Source organism: Eulemur rufifrons, chromosome 30 (assembly GCF_041146395.1).
Source record: "Eulemur rufifrons isolate Redbay chromosome 30, OSU_ERuf_1, whole genome shotgun sequence".
Classification (NCBI taxonomy): Eukaryota; Metazoa; Chordata; class Mammalia; order Primates; family Lemuridae; genus Eulemur; species Eulemur rufifrons.
In genome coordinates this window covers 27,268,324-27,286,612 of record NC_091012.1, presented here as the reverse complement: position 1 = coordinate 27,286,612, position 18,289 = coordinate 27,268,324, and positions in this window count along the sequence as shown.

The window sequence follows — 18,289 nt, the reverse complement described above, 5'->3', positions numbered from 1 at the left end:
TCAAGTAACCAGTGTAATGCAATCTGACCCAGTTGGCCTTTGAGCAAGGCAGACTAGAAAATCAGCTATTTCCAGTGGGTACAGTACACATGCAGAGCCCCCAAGCAATACTTTCCAAAACTGCAAAATAAACAAAGCTCTAGATTTCTGAAATGTAGGAGTTACTTAGGAAAGAGAGGATGCTTGTAGGGACTAGCCCTCTTTTGTTCAAGCTCATTTTCTATTGCCTTCTGCACTTGATCTGTGTAGATTAAAGTTACATGAGGTACTTTATGAAGCTGAGGTTTCTGTCTCAATACGGGTACATGTATGGAGCTTTAGAAGTCTGCAATTACACTGTAAATGTGCCTTATTGGCATTCAATGCAACCTAACCACCTCAGCTTGGCCACAGAATCTAGAATCTTAGTGGAAGGGAATGTAAAAAGGAAAATCAAAGTCTCAATGCCACCCCTCCCCCCAACTCCTTATGCAAAAGAGAAGGTAAAAGCCTCAGGCACCTGTGAAAAACAGGCTCCACAGATCATTAGGGAAATTTCTTGCTAATCTCCCATAAGCAAGGACATGCACATTATGTCTATGTGTAGCACCTAAAACTAAAGTCTTTTTAATTCCACACTAATAATAAATTACAAGTTTATCTTACAGGTAACAGAACTAGAGACAAGACAGAATCAGACATTGTTCCACCTACCCAGGGACATCTGAATAATTAATGCTTCCTTCACTCCCTTATTTTATGGAAAATGTAGATTTCTTGGGCATCACAAGAATGTAACCACTACCTCATTAGCCCCCCCTCTTCTTTGAATTTTTCCTTCTCTCAGTATGCCTTTAATATGCTGAAATTTCCAACCTCTCCTTCAGAAAAACAGCCACAGCTTGTCGTGGTTCATGTTTTTCCTGGACAAGTCCTCAAAATCATGGCTTAATAAACCTCCATTGATTGAGATTTTTGCCTCATTTATTGGGTCAACAAATAGCAACCACAAAGGGACATCTGAGAAGAGTTTGGCTTTCTTAACTTGTAGTGACTTTCCAACTGGTGCTTTTGGCACCAAGCTAGAGCTCCTTATTGCTTTGACCAATTGGGCAATTCACTGAAGTCCCAGCTGCTCTCTCCAGAGATCTTTGATCTCCCAACTTTTTGGTTGAAATCAGAGGCTTATTCTGCCATGGAACTCCTTTAGGGGAGTTTTGCTCACTTCTGATAAGGAAAGTAAGTTACCTGTTTCCATGACGATGGAGAGTGACCTCAGCTTGGGGCCATCTGCAGGTAAGGAGCTAGTCTGAGGTTTCATTTTAGAATTTGACAGTGTAGCAGAGGGAATGGCCTGGGGGAAAAAAAAGGCAAAAGATGTTTTCTGTCTCTTTAAAACTTCCCCTACCCTTTTTGAGCACTGAGGCCTGCAATCCCTGCCTCAGGCAGGTGATCAAGCAGGTGGTTGGAAGAGGCAGGGGAATGTCTTTTGTTCTTTGTGTTATAGGAGATAGCTCAGCTGAACTGTGGCTCCATCCCAGGCCTGGTACCTGCCTGGAGGAGGGCTGGGTGAGCCTCCCAGGTGGGCAGAGGTCACAGCTTTGTCTTTGGCAGAGATGGACAATTAGAATCATTAAGGACAATAGCCTAGAACTGAGGGCCCTCCCTTTAAAAGCTCTATATTTCTGCTTATAGACAGGAATTTAGATTTTGAGAAAACAGTCTCCCATTTTCCTCCTTTGCTAGCAAAGTAATAAATTTCTCTTTCCTTCTCCTCAACCACTTGTCCTTCTGATGCAGTCTTGTGGACAAGTGCCAAGCTTTCAGTAAAAACAGCTGAGGGTTAAGGCTTATTGTCAGCTGGCTATAACATCTCCTTATGCTTAGACATCTCAATGATATATCAATTGTGTGATTGCTCTTTTTTTTCTGTTTTTGGTTTTAGTCTTATCTTGCATAAGATTTGACCAACTAAATTATGGAAAACAAGGCCTCTAAAATAGACTAAAACCCCTGCAGCTGCAATATACCAGCTAACTCCTAAAACTAAAAATAGCTAAGCCCCCCAAAATATTTCTTTCACATATTTTGACATGGCTGCTATGAGCTGTCTTTGTAGACATCTCTACAGGTGTACATGAATATTATAGATCTCTTGTTCTACGCAATTGCCTTTTTGTAGAATAGAGTAATTAGATTAAAAGAAGGGCACATAATTGTGTTATGGCTAGCCTTAAAAATTCTCTTGATAAAATTAAAGAGCAAACTAGGAACTAAAAGATAAAAATCCTTTGTATGCTGCCCCTGTGGGAATGAAAGCAGAGGCCAATTTACCTTGCAGCCTAATGGTTAAAATTCTGTCCTTAGACCCCAACAGCCTAGGTTTAGTTCCCCATCAGGGAATAAATCTGGCTTGATTTTATGTAACTTTTGCCATTTATTCCATGGACAACCTTTAGTTTCCTGTTTTCTTCTACCTGTGAGAAGCACACAAGGCTCTTGGATTTTTACATGTACATCCAGCAGAGAAACTGAGACCCTAAAAAAATATGGCCAGACAGAAATGCATGTTATTCCTGGTTAATGGCTAGCAAGACTTTTTTTTCTTTGAGCTGTTTTTGTGGCTTTTCTGGATTTCATAAAAACTGTTTTCCATCTCTTTGGAAACACCTCTTGCTTCCTTGATCAAGTTATAACCTTAGTTAAGGCTTATTGGTTTCACTTAGAAAGGTATCCTTAGTTAAAAAGTTCAAAAGCAAAAACGTCAACCATTTGTCCCAGCTAAAATCTGCTGCTTCTAATCACTCAGAGTCCTTAAGGAACTCAGAAAAAAAGGCACCGTTCACCCCTCTTTGGGGGATCTTTTGTTTTCCTTATGGAGTCTAAAAGTTCAACAGATTCCTCTCAGATATAAAACTACTCTCTTTTGTACTGTGTTATCTGATCTCTTTGACTTTGGCGGATACCAAAAATTACTTTGTATTGTGGGAATGTTTTTGACCTTGATGTGTGTCATAGCTAGGCAGAAATGGCCATGTTGGAGGCAGCTGAATACACTGTAAGAGGTTTCTTTCGGCCTTGGATAAGAAAGGGTGTGGTTTAAATACTTAAACAAATCTTTGTAAGAAGTATTTCAAAGATATTGTAAGAAGTAAAGATATTGCATAGCTCAGTCCCGTGGAGTCTCTCTCTCTCTCTTTTTGGGGGGGCCTGAGATTCAATACTACGTATCTAAATGAAGCTGTTCTCCTTATAAAGTCCTATGATAAATTCTCTCTGTGCTTTAAGATGTTAATTAATGCCCTATTTCCACTGAATCTTAATGAGGTTTTAGGTCTTATGTGAGACAAGAGAAATTTTGATTGTTCCATTCTCAATGCCATGGTTTAAATCCAACTATCCTTTTGAACTGATGAGTTTTGTCAATCTCATGGACAGAGTTTTAAAATCAAGGCTTGTAGGATCCTTGTATACATGTGTATGTGTCATAAATTAAGTAAATAAGCCCATAAGCTTTTCAAGTTCATGTGACTTAAGTAGTCTTTAATGAATAGTTTTAAAAATCATTGGTAAAATAAAATGAAATATCTTCAAAATTTAATTTAGGCATTTTCACCTGAACCTGTTGGATAAAAACCTGTCTATCTCTGCTAGATGTGTTAAGGTCATAAAAGTGCTGCTTCTATAATATTTTTAATATTTGGCTAGATTTGACTGTGAGCATATGGATTGCACCTGTGTAGTTTCAAAATTCTTTTTAGTAATTTAAAATCTTAAAGTCATATTATGTTAAATTAAAAAGGATAATCATAAAATGTCTGAGTTAAATACTAAAATGTCTGAGTTAAAATACTAAAACATTGATTATTAAACATAAGTTTACGTTTATATACTTTGCATCTTATTTTTACATAACATAGAAACTAAATATATTTAGATGTACTAGGAAAACTGGAGACTGATAACAGTTCAAAGTTACTTTAACTTCCTAGGTTTTTATTAAAAATAAGGGTTACTAAGAGTTAGCACTATAATTAATGTCTGTAATTAAAACTACCAGATATGAAAAACAATTCTATACACAAAATATGGAAAAAAATTGGATGTAGGGGCTTTTTGGGGAAAAAAAGGTTATAAGAATATGTAGAAATGTGGTTTTTGGAAAAATAATTTTGCCTAGTCCAAAGGTTTTAAAATAGTTAAATTAAATAAATAACACTAAATGAATATAAAAGTTAAAAAGAAGGGTAAACATTTTTGCTTTTAAAAATGTTTGAATTATCACTTTGGCTGAATAAATGACTATTTTATATTATAGTAACCTGTGATCCTGTTTTATGACAATAAGTGTTTTATGACAACAAATGTTTAAAACCTTTGATATTTGACAAACTTTCCAAAATAAAAACTCTAAATTATCTTTTTGACCTCAAACTAGCTTTCTAAATATTAGGGCCACTGAAAATCTAAGAGAGAAATATTAGGCTTATTTGGTGTGTTAAAACCATATAAGAAGCACAGTCAAATATAAAATGGTATTTAACTTTCTTTGGGATATATTTATATAAATGTGTTATTAATATGTGTTCCAAAATTGTATGAAATTGCTAAGATTTTATGGTAAATTGTTATATGCCATAATATAACCAAATTTCTTTGTCAATTATCTCTTTAACCATGGCTATTCTAAGACATTTTGTCATCCTTAATTATTATTTTACTTTAATTCTTCTCAAAAAGCAGTTTTCTACTAACTTTAGAGAGTTATATGATTTAGGCTGAATCCTAAATTCTTTCCCAGATACAAGTCTCCAAATAATGTTTTCAAATTCTTCTTCCATTTTAACTTGGACTCAATGAAATTGCCACCATCTTTTTCATGACACTCTACAACCATACCTTGTGACATACAAACTACAGGATAAACTGTTCCAAATAGAAAGATTCAGTTTTTTGTATGAAAGCTACTTCCACTTTAACTGAAGATGCTTCCAGTTTCACATCTAGACACCGCAGGTAGATGCCTTCCAAACTCTAAAGAAACTGAACTACATTAATTAAAAAAAAAACTGATGCATTCATAAGGATTGCTAACACAACCTCAAGTAGAATAAGAATTACATGGGATTGAACTAATTTTTTGACCATTTGTTTAAAACATTGGTAATTCTTTTATGATTTGTTTTGAGAAAACAAGAAAAAATTCTTTTCCTTGCTTACAAAAAATTGGTAAAGTATATTTTATAAACAATTTGAAACATTTATTTTTATGTCTACTTGATTTCTCCAGAATTTGGAAACTATTCATAAGTATTCCTATTTTATGGCAATATAGTGATTTGTATAAGTTCAGTAAGAATCTGATTTTATTTTATAACAGGATAGGATTAGAGATGCTGGTAATTTTACCAAGGCTTTGACTGGAATGACATCTCTCAAATAGGCCCAGACTGCTTTGAGGAATTAAGTTGACTTTATAAGGCCAATAAAAAGCCTTCTGGAAAAAAAATACTGACGTGATACCTCATCAATAACATTTGATGGTCTGTGGTAAGTAAAGAATGTCACTTTCTGACAGGTCCAGAAACCTCAAGGTATTTGGGGACCTTGAAAAAAAGAGGGATTTACCCAATTCATACAGGTATCTGCAGGCAGTTAAATCTTTGGCTTGGCTGGAGAGACCTTTTTAAGTTACATGAAATTCCTTTAAAAAAAAAGTTTTCAAGGGAGGCAAGATGGCTGACCAGAAACACCAGCTGCTAGAGTGTCTCAGTAAGGAGGAGAAGTTTTAGATGAAAGAGAAAAAAATGCATAAACAAACAGAGATCGGGTGTGGGTCTGAGGGAAGGGGCCCAGAACCTTCAGGAGACTCCATGGGAAGAAGCTGCAGAGCAGAACAGAAGGGAGCAAGGTATCAGCAGAGAGCAACCCCCAAGAGGCCTGGAGTCCAGCAAGAAGGGTAGGTGGAGCGGTTCGTTTCTCCCTCCCTCACATCTCTGACAGTTGGTGCATTCCCCAGCTGCTGGAGAGACTTTCTGCCAAAACCAATCCAGAGGCTGCTGCAGCCAGTGAGCTGGGAGCTTCTTGTGGACAGGGCACCAAGCTCCAAGCACCCCAGGGGCACCTCCCATCTCCACAGACCTGAGCCAGGATGGAAGGCACCATATTGCTTCTCCACCCACTGTGCAACGGTCTTCCCCAGGGAGCTTCAACTCCTCAGAATTCATTTTGCTCATTCCCACATAGACATTTCCCAAATCTTACCCAGACTGCAGGAGCCACAGGGATCCAGTGAGTCCTGGGTAATCTGTGTGACTCCACTGCCTGAATATTCTGGGTGGGCGGACTCCCAGAGTGAGGTACAGAAACAACTAGAGTGCTAGCCTTCCTCCATCCAGACTCTTTTCTCCCCTTCTCCTCCCCGACCCACGACTTCTGAAAGACACAATTGAGCCACGACACCAAGTCTTTCACAGAGAGTGGGGCTCAGATGTTTCCTCGTGGGGTCCTGCAATGGACTGAGGGGTGCTCAGACTGTGAGCTCCCTGCCTGCCATCCCTCCCTGGTGCTGCTTGCCCAGCAACTCCATCAGAACAGTGCACACCCTGAGGCAGAGGGACATCGAACCTGCTTGGGCACCCTGTGGGCAATGAGGGACCAGTGTGCTTTTCACTGTATTGAACTTTGTGGAATTGGGGATGGGACCACAGGCCAGATCCTATACGCCCAGGTCTCAATTGTGTTGCTCAGAGGCATGGAGAGGAGATTTGTGAATTAGTCTAGGGAGGTGAGGGAGTCCACATGTGCAGATGGGTGAGGAGAGTGTGGTATGGACCCTAGGTGCAACATGCTCATGGGGCACCCCACCCCCGACAGGAGGGCTATGCTCTCATCTCAGGCCAAGATCCTGGGCAAAGAACCTCCCGGCCCACATCACAGTCATAGGGGAGCTCAACTGGCTTGAGCTCCTGCCTGCTGGCAGACACCAGGGAAAAACCTCAAAGCATGGGATGGTGGAGAGGAGCAAGGTGTGCTCCAGACTGTGAATCTCAGATGGCCTTGCCTCCACAAGCAGACTTTCTGGTTGGGTGGGGCCACTTCAGCCCCTCCCTGGTGGCTTTGCCCAGAAGATGGGAACAGACTTTTTTTTTTTTTTTTTTTGAGACAGAGTCTCACTCTGTTGCCCATGCCAGAGTGCCATGGCATCAGCCTAGCTCACAGCAACCTCAAACTCCTGGGCTCAAGCAATCCTTCTGCCTCAGCCTCCTGAGTAGCTGGGACTACAGGCATGTGCCACCATGCCTGGCTAATATTTTCTATATATTTTTAGCTGTCCAAATCATTTCTTTCTATTTTTAGTAGAGACAGGGTCTCGCTCTTGCTCAAGCTGGTCTCGAACTCGTGACCTCAAGTGATACTCCTGCCTCAGCCTCCCAGAGTGCTAGGATTACAGGGATGAGCCACTGTGACCCACCTAGGAGCAGATCTTTGACCCCTGCAGAAACAGATACCTTGCCAGCTTTTGTGGAATCTGAGGGCAAACTCACCCAATCCAGCCCTGCCCGGCCAAACTCCCACATCAGTCTCTGCTGGGCAGAGAATAAAGACTCACCTGAGGTTTCAGGGCCCCACCCACCACCTGGGGCATTCAAGTACTTCTCCTGAGGGTATAGTGCTGGTTACAAACACCTGAAAACAAAACAGCAGCTTGTTCCTTCCAGCAAGAGCCACCTACTGACAGGGAGGTCAATTTGCACAGCCATCTACAGCATGTACTGACTCCATCACACAAGGTGTGCTAAGTTCTCACACACAAACACCACCCATTGTCTTAGAGATTAAACTGGGCATGCCACTACAATTCACACTGTTAAAAAGACCACAGAGCTGAGGAAATAGAAAGGATTTCAAAGACCCCCATCCTCCCTCATCAAAGAGAGACAGGTAATCTGCCCACTCACATAGCTCACCACTCCTACTGCCTACAAACAACTAGCAACTGAGAAAATCACTACACCAAGGTTATCTATAACCAAGGCATCCATCCAGAACCTAGATCATCATCAAAGCACTCACAGGCAAAGCCAAAGGTTCTTACCCAACATAAGCTACAAACACACCTGTACGAGTGAGGGGAGGAGAAAAAGCCACATCTAAACAAAAGAAAACCCAAAAATAATAAGCAACAGCTGCTCCAGATGAGAAGGAATCAGCAAAAGAACTCCAGAGTTACAAAAAATCATAGCAAAAGGTCACCCCCAAAAGGGAACACCAGCTCTCTAGCAAAGGATACCAACCAAAATGAGAATATTGAAATGACAGATAAAGAATTCCAAATATGGATTATAAGTAAGCTCAATGAAAAATAAGAGAAAATGGAAAACCAACACAAAGAAACCATAAAAATTCAGGAAATGAAAAGTGCACATTTGGGAATAACACCAATTGGGTATCGGACTGAGGTGGGGGGTGGAGAGAGGGAATGGGTGTATAACTACATGATGAGTGAGTTGCGCACCATCTGGCGAATGGTCACGCTTGAATGTTCTGACTCGGGGAGATGAGGTGGGGGGAGGGGATGGGTGTATACCTACATGATGAGTGCATTGCACACTGGCTGGGGAATGGACACGCTTGAAGTTCTGACTCGGGGGGATGGGTGGGACATGGGCAGTGTATGTGGCCTGAACTTTTGTACCCCCATGATGATAAGCTGAAATAAATAAAAAATAAAATAAAAAATAAAATAAAATAAATTAAAAAAAGAAATCAAATTATTAAAAAAATCAAATAGAAATTTTGGAAATGAAAAATTCATTCAAGGAAATACAAAACACAGTGGAAATTATTAAGAATAAACTAGACCAGGCAGAAGAAAGAATATCAGAGCTTGAAGATAAATCTGCAGAATTAACTCAGTCAGTCACAAATAAAGAACAAAGAATTAAGAGGAATGAACAAAGCCTACAAGAAATATGGGATTGTGTAGAGGCCAAACATAAGAATTATAGGCATCCTGAGGGTGAAGAAGAAAACACACAAGGGTTTGAAAACCTATTTGAGGGAATAATTGAGGAAAAGTTCCCTGGTCTTGCTAGAAATTTAGATATCCAGGTACAAGAAGCTCAATGAATACCTGGGAGATTCATCATAAAGAGGAAATCACCACCACACATGATCATCAGACTAGCCAATGTTAACATGAAGGAAGAACTCCTGCAAGCCATAAGGTAAAAACATCAGGTAACTTACAAAGGAAAACCCATCTGGCTAACTACAGACTTCTAAACTTAGACCTTACAAGCCAGAAGGTATTGGGGCCACATCTTCAGGCTTCTGAAACAGAATAATGGCCAGCCTAGAATTCTGTATCCTTGAAAAACTAAGTTTTTTATATGAGGGAGAAATGAAGAGTTTTTCAGACAAGCAAACACTGAGGGAATTTGTCAAGTCCAGACCTGCCCTGCAGGAAGTACTCAGATTTACATTATAAATTGATCAGCACAATAAAAAATAAAATTAGAAATCAACTCCAACAGAAACACTCAATTCTACATGAAGTCATGAAAATTAAATAACTTACCACTAATGATTATTGGACCAAGGGAGAAATTAAGGTGGAAATCAAAAGATTCCTCAAATTAAATGACAAAGGGGACACAAAGTTATCAAAATCTGTGGGATTCAGGAACAGCAGTCCAAAAGGAAAAATTAATAGCCTTAAATACCTACATCAAAAGAAGAGAAAGATCACAAATCAACAATCTAATGACATGTCTCAAGGAACTAGAAAATAAAAAGCAAACCAAACCCAAACCCAGGAGAAGAAAAGAAATAGCTTTGGTCAGAGCAGAATTATATGAAATAATAATAATAATACAGAAGATCACTGAAACAAAAAGTTTGTTCTTTGGAAAGATAAACAAAATTGATAGACGTCTCACTAGATTAACCAGAAATAGAAAAGAAAGGATCCAAATAAGCTCAATCAGAAATGAAAAAGAAGATATTACAACTGATACCACAGAAATGCAAAATATACATTGTTCTCTGAACACACTTTCCCAGCCTCGTGCTTTTTTTTTCCATGCTGTTCCCTCTACCTGCAATGCTCTACACTGCAGTCACTCTCCATCTCAAGAGGCTTTGGAATGTGGGACACTATGCATTTTATCTGCTTTCAAGGGCCAGAAGTCAAAGCACACAGAGAGATACATATCATTTGTGAAGTTTATAAGTCAAGGCTTTGTATGATGCTCACATTAAGACACAAATTAAGCACTGTTTATGAACCCAAAATATTTGGCCTGATGATTTAGTCCATGCATCATGGAAATAAGACAGGAAGTGGCATACTTAGCACTAAGTCCCCAGTGTCAACATTGAACCTATGGAAGGTAATAGGCAAAGAAGAGACATTTTGCTTTCAGGTGAAATGTAATGACTGTAAAATCTTTACTGTGTTGTGAATTGCTTTTTTTTCCCACTTGCTTATGTTTTAAAGGTGCTTTATTTTACATATGAATATACTGTTACTTATTCTAGGAATACCAGAAATGCACAGAAAATATGCTAAGAATGGCCAGGCGTGGTGGCTCACACCTGTAATCCTAGCACTCTGGGAGGCCGAGGCGGGTGGATCGCTCGAGGTCAGGAGTTTCGAGACCAGCCTGAGCAAGAGCGAGACCCCATCTCTACTAAAAATAGAAAGAAATTATCTGGCCAACTAAAAATATATATAGAAAAAATTAGCTGGGCATGGTGGTGCATGCCTGTAGTCCCAGCTATTCAGGAGGCTGAGGCAGTAGGATTGCTTAAGCCCAGGAGTTTGAGGTTGCTGTGAGCTAGGCTGACGCCACGGCACTCTAGTCTGGACAACAGAGTGAGACTCTGTCTCAAAAGAAAAAAAAAGAAAATATGCAAAGAAGATTATGAATTACAAAAATGAAAGGCAATGTGTTGTTCTTTATATACTTTCATGTACAATTTCACCTGATGAATATCATAAATATTACCTGTAAAAGACAGAAGACTTACTTCCACATGACTGGCAGAAGCTAAACAAATTCAGTGTGAAACTCTAGTTACATCAACTAGTATTCATTGAATAAAACATCCATTTGAGATATACTAATTCAAAAAGACTTCCAGCTCAGTCTAATGTATTTGCAGAGCAAACAACCATTGCATCCATATTTGGCACACACTAGAAGTCCTCAAGAGGTCAAATTTATAAAGTGTACTCTAAACTATCTGGATTCTCTGAGTGTTTATGTCTTTATCAAATTAGGAAGAACTTCCATAGCTATTAATATCTAGTTCTCAATAGAAAGTTATATCAATTATTAGTTTCATTCTAATAATCATTTGTGCCCCAAAGAAAGATATATCCCTTGGGAAAATCTTACAGTACACAAAGTAGATTTTTGTTTTTAAGGAATTCAGTGACTGTTTTTAGGTCTACATAACAAATACCAGAGTGGACCCAACTCTCTTAAATTGAACTAATCTTGATGGCACAAAAAATATGGTGTCTATTAAAATGATTGACATTATATACAACCCAGGATAACATCAGCAAGACTCTCTTCCTTGGGATTAAAAAAAGTGGAAAGAACTTTGATATGGGCCCTAGAGCCTTAACCATTATGAATAAACTTTTGGAGAGAATGTAGGGCTGTCTGGCAGAAAAATAGCACTACTATCTGAAGGTTTCTCTGATGTAATTTTTCCAATTACTACTCCAAAAAGAACCTTTAGGGAGGAAGAATTGAATGGTCTGACCTGGAAATTAGGTCAGGAGATCCAGGAGACCTTTATCCAACACCCAAACATTAAAAGAAGCTGAGTTTCATAGGTTATTTGGCAAAAAGCATCCCCAAAGCCTGCTGCTGTATTTTAAAAACTCTAAAGAATATGACCTACTAAACCACTCCTGACAATGACATCGCTTTGGCCTACAACTGCCTTAGTATTTCATCCAACACTTCACACCATGCTATAGTGATTAGAAAATTTTGCAGGCCGGGGGCGGTGGCTCATGCCTATAATCCTAGCACTCTGGGAGGCCGAGGTGGGAAGATAACTCGAGGTCAGGATTTCGAGACCACCAAGAGTGAGACCCCATCTATACTAAAAATAAAAATAAATTAGCCAGACAACTAAAAATATACATAGAAGAAAATTAGCTGGGCATGGTGGTGTATGCCTGTAGCCCCAGCTACTGCGGAGTCTGAGGCAGAAGGATCACCTGAGCCAAGGAGTTTGAGGTTGCTGTGAGATATGATGACACCAGAGCACTCTATCCTAGGCAACACAGTGAGACTCTGTCTCAAAAAAAAAAAAAAAAAAAAGAAAGAAAGAAAAAGAAAATTTTGTGTTCAGTCATGTGCTATCATCCACAAATATTCCTGTATGTATTGGGCAGGCCTTGGCCATCATTGAGTGGAACAAATTTATAGAAACATAGAAACAATAGTTCTAGTTTTACTTCAACCTCTTAAAGGCAGTTAATTGTGGTGATTACAGACTTTTCTTTCTGAATTAAGGCAGATTCACAACTGGATGTTTCCATGTTCTCTGCAGTGTTTATTTTTATTTAACATTTTAAGTAGTGCTCCCTATTTTTTAATGGAGAACAGAATTAGAGGAAAACTGATTAAAAGATGAGATTTTTCAAAGTACTTCTTTCACTCCCTTTGAGAAGTGCATGGCCAGGCATGGTGGCTCACACCTATAATCCTATCAGTCTGGGAGGCTGAGGCAAGAGAATTGCTTGAGCTTAGGAGTTGGAGACCAGCCTGAGCAAGAGTGAGACCCTGTCTCTACTAAAAATATAAAAATTAGCCAGGCGTCATGGCATGTGCCTGTAGTCCCAGCTACTTGGGAGGCTGAGGCAGGAGGATCGCTTGAGTCCAGGAGTGTAAGGTTGTTGTGAGCTAGGATGACACCATGGCACTCTACTCAGGGCAATGGAGTGAGACTCTGTTTTTAAAAAAAAAAAAAGAGAGAGAGAGAGAGAAGGAGAGAAACATGTATGAAGAAAAGCTAGCCTTCATTTCCCAGAGATAGGGTGTAAATCAATTCTTACATTAAAATCTCCACATTTGGTAATCTCTTTGTTTGGAAGTTCAGAAAATGTACAGAGGATGGTAAGGCAAGAAATACCAGGATCAATTTGAAGAGCTCCTGGTAAATCCCATCCCAGCTTCTTTTGGGAGAGGACACCATGGGAGCCATCAAATACCTACAACTAGAGAATGATAAAGCTTGGGAGGAGGTAAGGTTTGCCCAACCCAAGGTAGAGAGAACTTTGTCATGCTATCACCTTGTCTCTCCCAGCAGAGGCATCACAGAACTGGGTGATTAGATGGAAATTTTCAGGAAAAACTAAACCAAAGAATTATTTAAATCTACTTCTATTTATGTGGTGAATTACATTTATATATTTGCATATGTTGAACCACCCCAGCATCTCTAGGATGAAGCCCACTTGGTCCTGATGGATTATTTTTTTGATAAGCATCTGAATTCAGTTTTCTAGGATTTTGTTGAGAATTTTTGCATCTATATTCATAAGGGATATTGGTCTGTAGTTTTCTTTTTTTGTTGTGTCCTTTCCTGGTTTTGGTATCATGGTTATGTTGGCTTCATAAAATGTGTTGGGGAGGATTCCATCCTTCTCAATATTGTGGAATAATTTCTGCAGTATAGGTACCAGTTCTTTGTAGGTCTGGTAAAATTCAGGTGTGAAACTATCTGGTCCAGGACTTTTATTTTTAGGAAGATTTTTTATTGCTGTTTCAATTCCAGTACTGGAAATTGGTCTGTTCAGGAATTCTATTTCTTCCTGGTTGAGCCTAGGGAGGCTGTGTGTTTCTAAAAATTTGTACGTTTTCTCTACGTTTTCAAGTTTATGTGCATAGAGGTTTTTATATATTCATAGATGATATTTTTTATTTCTGTGGTATCAGTTGTAATTTCTCCTTTTTAATTCCTGATTGAGCTTATTAGAATCCTTTCTTTTCTGCTTCTCATAATCTACCAAGTGGTTTGTCAATTTTGTTTATTTTGTCAAAGGACCAACTTTGTGTTTTATTAATCTTCTGTATAGTTTTTTTATTATTGATTTCATTTACTTCTGATCTGACCTTTGTTATTGCTTTTCTTCTGCTGGGTTGGGGTTTGTTTGCTCATCACTTTCCGGTTCTTTGAGATGATTCATTAGATTGTTTATTTGTGATCTTTCTGTCTTTTGGATGTAGGCATTTATGGATATAAATTTTCCTCTCAGGACTGCTTTAGCTGTGTCCCACAGATTTTGAAAACTTGTGTCTCCTTTATCATTTAGTTCAAAGAATCTTTTGATTTCCATCTTAATTTCCTCCTTAACCCAATAATCATTTAGCAGAAGGTTGTTTAATTTTCATGACTTTGTGTAGAGATGAGAGTTTCTGTTGGAGTTGATTTCTAACTTTATTCCACTGTGGTCTGACAAGATGCAAGGTATAATTTCTATTTTTTTAATCTAAATTTGTTGAGAAATGCTTTGTGGCCTAGGATATGGTCAGTCTTAGAGAATGTCCCGTGAGCTGATGAGAAAGATGTAAAGTCAGTGGTTTGCAGGTAGAAAGTTCTGTAAATGTCAGTCAGGCTCATTTGTTCTACAGTTTTGTTTAAGCCTATTGTTTCTTTGTTTATTTTCCATTTGGAGGATCTGTCCTGTTCTTTCAGAGGGGTATTGAACTCCCTGGCTGTTATGGTGCTGCTGTTTATCATTTTTTTTTGATCAAGTGGGATTTGCTTTATGAATCTGGGTGCACCTGAGTTAGGTAAATAAATATTTTGAATTGTTATGTCTTCTTGTTGAATTGTACTCTTCACCATTATATATTCACCATCTTTGTCTTTCATTACTTTTCTTGATTTGAAGAATAAGTTATCTGAAATCAGAAATACTATGACCACTTTCTTTTGGCTTCCATTTGCTTAAAATATTGTTTTCCATCTGTTCAACTTGAGTCTGAATGCATCTTCGTGGGTCAGATGTGTTTCCTGAAGACATCAGATACTTGGCTTATGTATATGTATCCATTTGGCCAGACAATGTCTCTTTAATGGGCAGTTCAAGTCATTTATATTTATTGAAAGAATTGATAAGTGGGGAAGATTTCTGTTCATCCTGTTGTGTTGAACTTTGTTGCTTTGTTTTCTGTTTTGAGCCCTTGTGGTATCTGACCTTTGACCTTTAGCTTTTGGATGGTTTTACACTGGTAAGTGTTTATTATGCTGATCTGTGTGTAATGCTATTCTGAGTACTTCCTTGAGGACAGGTCGTATCTTGATGAATTCCCTCAGTCTTTGCTTGTCAGACAAGGGAATCATTACTCCTTTGTATAAGAAACTTTTAGTTTTGCAGGATACAAAATTCTGAGCTGGGCATTATTCTGATTGAGAAGAGTGAGAATGAGGCCCCAGTCTCTTCTGGCTTGTAATCTCTCAGTTCAGAAGTCTGCAGTTAGTCTGATGGGTTTTCCTTTGTAGGTTACCTGCTTTTTTCACCTTACAGCTCATAGGAGGGCCTCATTCATGTTTATTTTGGCCGGTCTTGAGGCTTTCCACTGTGTTTTGTAATTCCTTGAATAAATTCTTCATTTCCAGAAGTTCTGTTTCATTTCTCCTTAATATTTCAATTTCTTTTATTTATTTATTTATTTATTTTTTTGAGACAGAGTCTCACTCTGTTGCCCAGGCTAGAGTGAGTGCCGTGGCGTCAGCCTAGCTCATAGCAATCTCAAACTCCTGAGCTCAAGGGATCCTCCTGTCTCAGCCTCCCGAGTAGCTGGGACTACAGGCATGCACCACCATGCCTGGCTAATTTTTTCTCTATATATTTTTAGCTGTTCATATAATTTCTTTCTATTTTTAGTAGAGATGGGGTCTCGCTCTTGCTCAGGCTGGTCTCAAACTCCTGAGCTCAAACGATCCGCCCACCTCGGCCTCCCAGAGTGCTAGGATTACAGGCGTGAGCCACCGCACCCGGCCAATATTTCAATTTCTTTAGTGAATTTTTCTTCCAAGTCCTGGATTATTTTTTTGTGGTTTCTTTGTGTTGGGTATTCATTTTCTCTTCCATATCATTGAGTTTTCTTACAATCCATGTTTGAAATTCTTCTTTTGTCATTTCAGTGTTCTGAATTTGGTTGATATCCATTGCTAGAAAGCTGGGTGTTCCCCTTTGGGGGTGTCCTTTCAGTTTGATTCCTCATACTTCCAGAGTTCTTTCACTGATTCCTTCCCATCTGGAACATCTATTGCTTCTTACCTTTGGATTTTCATTTAGATAATGACATGCCCAGTTTAGCCTCTGAGCCAGTAGGTGGTGCTTGTGGGTGAGATTTGACCACATCCTGTATGATGAGTCAGTAAATGAAGTGAAAGGGCATGCAAATTGACCTCCCTGTCAGTAGGTGGCACTTACTGGAAGGAGCAAGCTGCAATGTTGTTTTTGGGCACTGAGACCAGCCCCCTCATTCCTCTGGAGAGGCACTCTAGTGCCTCAGGTGGTGGGTGGGGCCCTGGATCCTCTCAATAAATGCAGAAAAAGCATTTGACAAAATTCAGCACCCTTTTATAACAACACTTAACAGAATAGGCATAGGACAGGACTTAGCTAAAAATGATACAAGCTATATATGTCAAACCCACAGCCAACATCATACTGAACGGGGAAAAAGTGAAAGCATTCCTGCTTAGAACTAGAACCAGACAAGTTGCCCTCTATCACCGCTTCTATTCAACATAGTGCTGGAAGTCCTAGCCAGAGCAATCAGACAAGAGAAGCAAATCAAGGGCATCCAAATGGGGACACAAGAGGTCAAACTATCACTCTTTCCTGACGATATGATCTTATATCTAGAAAACCCCAAAGATTCTGTAATGAGACTACTGGAATTGATAAACAAATTGAACAAAGTCTCAGGTTACAAAATCAACGTACAGAAATTAGTAGCATCCCTATATGCCAACAACAGTCAAACTGAGAACCAAATCAAAGACTTGATACCCTTCACAACAGCAACAAAGAAAATACAATACCTAGGAATATATTTAACTAAGGAGGTGAAAGCACTCTATAGAGAGAACTATGAAACACTGAGGAAGGAAATAGCAGAGGACATAAACAGATGGGAAACCATACCATGCTCATGGGTCAGTAGAATCAACATTGTCAAAATGTCTATACTACCCCAAAGTGATTTACAGACTGAATGCAATCCCTATTAAAATACCAACATCATTTTCTCAGATCTACAAAAAATAATTCTATGCTTTTTATGGAACCAGGGAAGACCCCATATAGCAAAAGCAATCTTAAGCAGAAAGATCAAATTGGGAGGCATCAATTTACCAGGCTTCAAGTTATAGTACAAGGTTATAGTATCTAAAACAGCATGGTACTGGCATAAGAACAGAGACATATACCAATAGAACAGAACTGAGAACTCAGATATAAACCCTCCTCATATAGCCATATGATCTTTGACAAAGCAGACAAAACATACACTGGGGAAAAGAATCCTTATTCAATAAATGGTGCTGGGAAAATTGGATAGCCACATGTAGAAGACTGAAACAGGATACGCACCTGTCACCTCTCACAGAAATCAACTCACAGTGGATAACAGACTTAAACCTAAGGCATGAAACTATAACAATTCTAGAAGAAAAGGTTCATAAAAATCTTCTAGATATCAGCCTAAGCAAAGAATTTATGAAGAAGACCCAAAAGGCAATCACAGCAACAACAAAAATAAATAAATGGGACCTGATCAAATTAAAAAGCTTCTGCACAGCCAAGGAAATTATCACGAGAGCAAACTGACAGCCTACAGAATAGGAGAAAATATTTGAATGCTACATATCCAATAAAGGGCTGATAACTAGAATCTATATGGGACTCAGAAAAATCAGCAAGAAAAAAATCAAACAACCCCATTAAAAAGCGGGCAAAGGAAATGAACAACAACTTTTCAAAAGAAGACAGAAGAATGGCCAACAAACGTATGAAAAAAATGCTCAACATCTCTAATCATCAGCAAATGCAAATCAAAACCACAATGGGATATTACTTAACTCCAGTGAGAATGGCTTTTATCAAACAGTCCCAAAACAATAAACATTGGCATGGATGTGGAGAGATAGGAATAGTCATACACTGATGGTGGAACTGCAAACTAGTATAAGTTCCATGAAAATCAATATGGAGATACCTCAAAAAGCGAAAAGTAGAACTACCATTTGATCCAGC